The 7461-nt window shown below is 38.7% G+C and overlaps 1 non-coding gene across 1 annotated transcript; it reads left to right on the top strand.

Annotated features, from left to right (window-relative positions):
• The first annotated feature begins 769 nt into the window (after positions 1-769).
• Positions 770-899, top strand: LOC129403932 (small nucleolar RNA SNORA72). Its single transcript, XR_008629568.1, has one exon. It is a non-coding gene; the product is annotated as a small nucleolar RNA SNORA72 (small nucleolar RNA).
• The last annotated feature ends 6562 nt before the right edge of the window (positions 900-7461 follow it).

Here is a 7461-nt window from a genome sequence, read left to right as displayed (position 1 = left end):
TCACCATGAGAAAAGTTGAAAAAGCTTTCAGGTTTAAGTCTCAGTCATACAATGATCAAACATCCATCCCTTCACCAGTGCACATGTTGCACTACAAAGAACCCCAGTATACCTCCCACCCCACCCTCATCCCCAGCCTGTGTGGCTGATGATTTACACTTTACTTTCTCTTTACTTTGATTACCTTCAATATTTCAACAGAAAACTCACTATTATTATTCGGAATTTCCCCCCAACAATCAGACCTGCCGAAAAGGCATCATTTGATAGTTTGTTTTCTATTGCTGAGAATGAAGAGCATATGAGGTCCTGGTTTCAGATTTCTGGTATTTAGTAATTAAGTCCTGAGAAATTTCTGCAACAAGTTGCATCACTGCAAGCTCGTACTTCTATTTAGTGGGGTCTAAAAGATGGTGGTTGCCACGCCGCCAGTGAAAGGAAAGGTCAAGAGAGAAAAACCTTTCCCCTCCCGGGGCAGCTCAGGTCTGTAGCTTAGTTCACAGTCTGGAGGCATTTCTGCAAGAAGCTGCTGGGTTCCGGAAGTAGTTAGCTGGCCTCCGGGATCATGGACGCTCAGGAATGGAGAAGCCATTCATGTGTGGCCACTCGGGTGCTCGTCTAGGCCACAAATAAAAGTATTCTTAAGAAAAAGAAGGAGAAGGACAAGGAGGAAGAAGAGGCGGTAGGTGGAAGGGAAACTGGAACTTTGTCACTATGGATCTCATGGTGGTATAATAATTTTTAAATAATAAAAATAAAGCCCATTTTGCTGCAAATATTCTCACTGTTCTGATTTTGTAATAATCAGGACAGGCTAAACATTCCCTATAAGACTATACATGTTCCTATGCATAGTTCTTTATCCACCTAGGTCTCCTCTTAGAAATAAGGTGATAATTAAACACTATACAGCTGTTAGAAAACCTGAAATCATGAAATTTGCATATAACTGGATCCACATGGAGAGTGCTAACTGAAATGAGTCGCAGAGAGAGGGACAGATACAGAATGACTACACTCATTTGTGGAATATAAAGTATCATAATGGGAGACTAACACCCAAGGATCGTAGATAAGGGCCAGGAGGATAGCTCCACAGCTAGTAAGCTGGCCTCACATGCTGGGGGAAAAGGCGGCTGGGATAGAGAAGGAACCACTAAGTCAATGCTGTTTGGAAGGCTTGCTCAAGATGGTAGATGCGTGCTGAAAGTAGAATATGGACCAAACATGATGGCCACTTAGTACCTGTATTGCAAACCATAATACCCCAAAGGAGAGAGAGAGAGTAAAAGGAAATGTGCCTACCACAGAGGCAGGGGTCGGGTGTGGGGGGGATGCAGTGAGGGTGGCAGGAGGGATACTGGTAACATTGGTGGTGGGGGAATGGGTATTCCAGCATTGTACGACTGAAACATAATCACAAAAGTTTGTAAGTCTCTATATAAAAAAAAAGAAAAGAAAAAAAAAGAAAGAAATGAGGAGATAAATGAAGAGGGAAAAAACAAGAATAAAAGCACATTTTTAAAGATTATAATTTAGCTTTTATTTTAGAAATAAAATAGTGTCAGTCCAATTTCAAGACAAAACATTTGTCCCCCCAAGCCTTTCCATGAGTGATCAAAAAGCCACAAGCCAACCTGACCTAAAAACAAACCAACAATCAAAAGCAGAAACTAAGATAGTCAATAAAACCTAATAAAATGTAGGTGACATTGAGAAAGTTTGTACCCTCCACTTTTTTAACCCTTCTTTATTTTGGCAGCCTAGTTTGGCCCTGAGATTTTATCAGCCTCTCCTTGCTCATCCTTCCCAATGCTGCCATATTGGGGGCTCTTTTAGGGTGAGGGGAATGAGACCTATTATTGTTACTGTTTTTGGCATATTAAGTATGACACAGGTAGCTTGCCAGGCTCTGTGGTGTGGGTGGGATATCCTCAGTAGCTTACCAGGCTCTCCAAGAGGGACGGAGGCTTCTACGGTGACCTCTAATTGCCCTTACAGGTGTTCCCAGTCTACTGAATGCAAGCTTTTGGTCGACTGGCATGTTGTAACAATCTGCACGATGACAAACACACAAACATGCACATGCCTGCATCTCTGGACAGCACCTGTTTGTTCATTCTTCACCAGTTGGCACCATTGCCACACCCCCACCCTACCACGATGAGGCAATGAACCATCGAGGCGATGAACCAACAGGAGGCCCGTGCTGAGGTCAACCCCCTGGGTACACTCCATAGCATTGAACATATGAGGAAACACCTAGAGGCTAAAATAATGGGAAGAAAATGTTAAATAACCTGGTTATCCTGAGTGAACAGAAATCTGTGACTGCTCCCACATCATAAATATATATGCATCTATGCACATATAGAAAGAGTTGAAAATAGAAACGTTATGACTTTCCTTCTAAGATGGAACCCATTAGATATGAATTTTAAAATGTACAGTTATATTAGTAGGTTCCTTCTTAATTCTGCCTCAATTTTTTAAAAATCCATATTCATTTTTATGAACAAATTTAAGATTATTGACTATTCAATATGACTTTTTCAATAAAAATGCTACCAGTGTGAAATCTTAATATTGTTGTTTTTTGTCTTATATGACAATGATCTTATGATCATTGTGAATTTAACCCAAGTATCCTTTAAGTCAACTGAAACAAGGTTTCTTTCTGCCTTGAGCAAATAACAATATTTACACATATATTCACATTTGAAGGAATTGGTGTTTAACTTCTTGAGAAAATTGTTTGGGTTTGGAGATTTACATTTCAGAAGAGCAAAGGCAACTTTCTAAAATACCTCATCTAAAAAGGAACTACAGGAGAATGGTATTCATAGCATTGAGGTTTATTTTTCTCAAAACATTAAGCTTTTTCAAGCAGGCATTTCAAAATTGGTGAATTTTACAGGGCACGTATTTGAATTTTTTTTAAATATAATAAATATTTTTCAACTTTGCTAAAGGATTTTTTAGATGAGCCATGATACATTTCCCTTACTTTAATTTGATCTTTATGTAAGTGCCAATTTGACATTTGTTTAGGTTGACATATCTCTAAAAATCCTTTTAAATATAAAAACTTCCCCAACTCAAAAGATTGTCCTTTATTCACTAAAAATTTAAAATCTCCAAAAGTTCATCTTTTCCAAAATGTCATTGAGACAGGAAAACTGCTAGTGTGCATGTAGTATGCAACTGACCTAGATATAAAAAGGAATCAGGAAACTGCTTCTCATAAACATTATTCTTTTTTTTTTTTTGGCTTTTTGGGTCATACCCGGCGATGCACAAGGGTTATTCCTGGCTCTGCACTTAGGAATTATCTCTAGTGATGCTCAGGGGACTATATAGGATGCTGGGAATCAAACCCGGGTCGACCACGTGCAAGGCAAACACCCTACCCACTGTGCTATTGTTCCAGCCCCAAACATTATTCCTTATGCCAAGGTTAAAAAGTTTAGGAAGTGCGTTATCCCAATAAATATTGTTGTGCTTATACTAGAAGTGTCATACATTTAACATGTCAGCATCTATGCTCAGCTTCTATTTTTAACTATATCTTTCTTTCATATTCATATTCTATTCTGGGAAACAGTATTGAAAGAGGAAGCCTTTTTACATTTGCCAGCTGCTGTGAGTAGTACTATTTTTGGCTGGCCCATCCAACATATTTGACCTCCTGTAAATGTCTGGACTTTTCTGGTAAATAGGTAGTTGACAATTGTCCATCATAAAATTCTGACCTAGAGCTTAGGCTCAGAGGGAGACTAAGAAAATGAGCAATACCTGAGGTGGATGGCCAGAAAGACTCAAACCAGCCCAACCACCCTGTAGATTCCCTGCAATCTCTGTAAATTGTCCATTGATGAGAAATGCAAAGGGCCTTTAGAAAGTCCTATACAAAACTTTTACTTTTAACTTTGTCCCCCGCACTGGGCAGCTCCTTTTACTTTCTCTTCTACTTTCCAATAAACTTTTGTACTTTCCTACTCTGAGTATGAGTGTTTTTATTATTCAATATGTTTATTCTTCAAAATATTGAAGACCCTGGGAATCAACAATGAACAGAGACCCGCTGCCACCTCTCCAGCATCATCCGCATCATTATGATCTTCCAGAGAAGTTAATATGTTGTAGGTACTGAGCACCTCAAAGGTACAACCCAGTGGATTGAAGAAAACTCAAGATGAAGCAACAAGTAAACAATAAAATGACTTCTGGCTTCATTGCATTACTTTCACAGTATAGTTGCATAGAAAAAATTACACCCATCTGTACTCTGACAGTTACAATTACCTTTGTAACCCTTGAAAATGGCCAATACGTTTAGAATATGCATGACACTTTGATTCCTAGAAATTATTACCCAAAGTCCTCCTTTGTCTTTGAAGAATCATGAATACTCTATTTCTTGTCAATTAATCGTAATCCTATGCTTATATAAGCTAAATATTGTAGAACTGGCACTACTCTTCCTGGAGTATATCCACACTTTGTCTCTTTGAGTGTACACTTTTGTTGCTAATAAACTGTTAGTCTTACTTTTAATGATGTTGCTTGTTCTTTTGAGTTTGTCCACACTATGATTTTTGATTGTCTAATATGTTAGACAATCAATATATATTTTTCTTATATTTTTATATATTTTTCTTACCTGTATTTGAATGTTTAGTATTGGTTAAATGGACGTGGTCCTTGGATCAGTACAGAATGACTTAGTCCAGTGAGACCCCTACAACAGAACAAAAAATCGATTCATGGGTAAACTATGTATGTTAGAGGCATTTTCCAAAAAATGTAAAACATACAGGGCTCATGATGTAGTTACCTCCATAGCTCAGAAGAAAATAAAGAAACCAATTTTTCCCACGAAACAAAGTGGCCAAGATAAGTAGGCAATTAGACAGTTCCATAAAGGTGTGCAGTAATTGGAACGAGACACCCCTTGAGGACTGACTGGCTGCGGATAGCATCAGCACTCTGTGTCACAGACTGTGGCAAACATGAAACAAAGTGTCTCTAGGGAGAAGCCAAACTCCAAGCCATCTTGGAGCATTAAACAAAACTGGACACAACAGCCATCAGCAAGAAGAAAACATCTTACACACCCACACCCAAAATTGGAAAATGAGGAAAGCATCTTTACTACTCAATATTTTGTTCTTGAAAATATTGAAGAACCATGGGCAAACACAGACCCGCCATCACTACCCCTGGACTTCCTGCATGCAAAGTATGTGCAACAGGTCTTTGAGCTGTCTTGCTTGTCTCACGTTCTGCATTGTTTTTACAAAATTATGAGAAACATAATTGATTTACTACTGAAAGTAGGTCTCAGTTTCCAATAGGCAGCTGCTCTGAGCAGCTTTTTTAGCTTTTTCCATTCACACTTTAAACATTCCTGCAAATTCCTGGGATCTTTCTGAGAATGAGAAGATAACAATTCCCCAAGACCATGGGTTCTGCCCCAGAGTTACCAGGCAATGCTCTGTAAAGTGATAGGTAACACAAAAGACCCTAAATCAGCCAGACAGCTCTGTAACGAATAAAAATCCTTACATTCAAAATAATAAAGAACATGTTACTTGATAAGCAATAATAAAGGCCCAGTTGTCCTATTAAAAAAACAACCAAAAATTTTAAAAAGTATTTATTCCTATACCAAGTTCCTTCAGAGCTGGTAAATTTCCTTCTTTTCAAAAAAAATTTTCTATCTTCCCAATTGTGAGTGTGAGCATCTTTACTATTTTCATTCTTGAAAATATTGAAGAACGTGAGCCATGGATGAACATGGATATCTGCCATAACTGCTCTTGCATCATTACTTCAATTACTGCTGTGTTGTTTTTTCTCCATGTACTGAGAACAGCCAGTTAATTTCAATTAGAAATCTGGCCCTCAATGGCGTATGACTAGCTAATCAGAAGTCTGTATGCTTTGACTATGCTTCCTCCAGTAAGATTCGTCTTGTTTTGTTTTGTTTTTAAAATTTTCTTGTGTTTTTATTTTGTTTTGCACACCAACTGTGCTCAGGGCTTAGTCCATGGTTCAAATCTAGTGATGCCATCTGTGGCACCAAAGGATCAAACCAGGGTTGTCTATCTGCAAGACATGTATCTTAACCTCTGGACTCTCTACCCAATCCCCCAAAACTTATACAATATCCTCAGCAAAGGAGGCAGATGGAGGACTGGGATTTTGAGGGGTAGAGATAGGCATGTGACCCATTTCTGGAAGGTGAAAAAATAAATACTTGGCAGAAATAAGTTACCTAACATACAGAAAAGATAATTCTTGAAAAAGTGATCTTTGGCAAGGGTTAGCACTGTACTTGATTGTGAGAACTTCCGTATGTTAATTTCCTTTATAATTTTAGGATTTATTTTTTGTAGAAACAGAATTTCCATTATTTTTTAGAGCTACTCCTGGGTTTGCATGTCTCCGAATCATCAGACTAAAGTGATCTGGCTGTTCTTGGCTGGCGTGTCTGGTCCTCCCCTCCAGTGCCTTCTTTGCCTAAATTCACCTAGTCTTAATACTGAAGATTATACTTTAACAATAGGAAAATCTACCAAGAAGAAAGAGAAGATAATGTACAGTTAAAGACATATATTTTTAATTTTTTAAATTTTATTGTGAATGTGAGCATCTTTACTATTTTCATTCTTGTAACTAACTGTGAGTTAGTTACAAGCTTTCATGTTTGGGTTACAATCTCACAATGATCAAACACCCATCCCTCCACCACCAGTGCACATTCCCCATCACCAGTATCCCGGGTATACCCTTTCTCACCCTCCCCCTACCTCTAAGGCAGAAAATATTCCCCATACTCTCTCTCTCTACCTTGGGGCATTATAGCTTGCAAGACAGACACCGGGAGGTCAGCATGTTTGGTCCATTATTTACTTTTGGCATGTATCTCCCATCCCAACTGGTTCCTCCAGCCATTGTTTACTTAGTGATCCCTTCTCTAGTCCATCTACCTTCTCCCCTCCACTCATGAAGCAGTTTTCCAGCTATGGGGCTATCACCTGGCCCTTGTATCTACCATCCTTGGGTGTCAGCCTCATGTGATGCTACCCTACACTCCACAAATGAGTGTAGTCCCTCTATGTCTGTCCCTCTCTTTCTGACTCATTTCACTTAGCATGATACTCTCCAGGTTTATCCATTTATAAGCAAATTTCATGACTTCATCTCTCCTAACAGCTGCATAGTGTTCCATTGTGTAGATGTACCAAAGTTTCTTTAACCAGTCATCTGTTTTTGGGCACTCGGGTTGTTTCCAGATTTTGACTATTGTGAACAGTGCTGCAATGAATATATAGGTACAGATGTCATTTCTACTGTGCTCTTTTGCATCCTCGGGATATATTCCCAGAAGTGGTATTGCGGGGTCATATGGAAACTCAATTTCTAGTTTTTGAAGGACTGTACATATTGTTTTCC

This window comes from Sorex araneus, chromosome 3, assembly GCF_027595985.1.
Source record: "Sorex araneus isolate mSorAra2 chromosome 3, mSorAra2.pri, whole genome shotgun sequence".
Classification (NCBI taxonomy): domain Eukaryota; kingdom Metazoa; phylum Chordata; class Mammalia; order Eulipotyphla; family Soricidae; genus Sorex; species Sorex araneus.
Note: the sequence above shows the minus strand (reverse complement) of the source record. Positions and strands in the feature narration are given on the sequence as shown.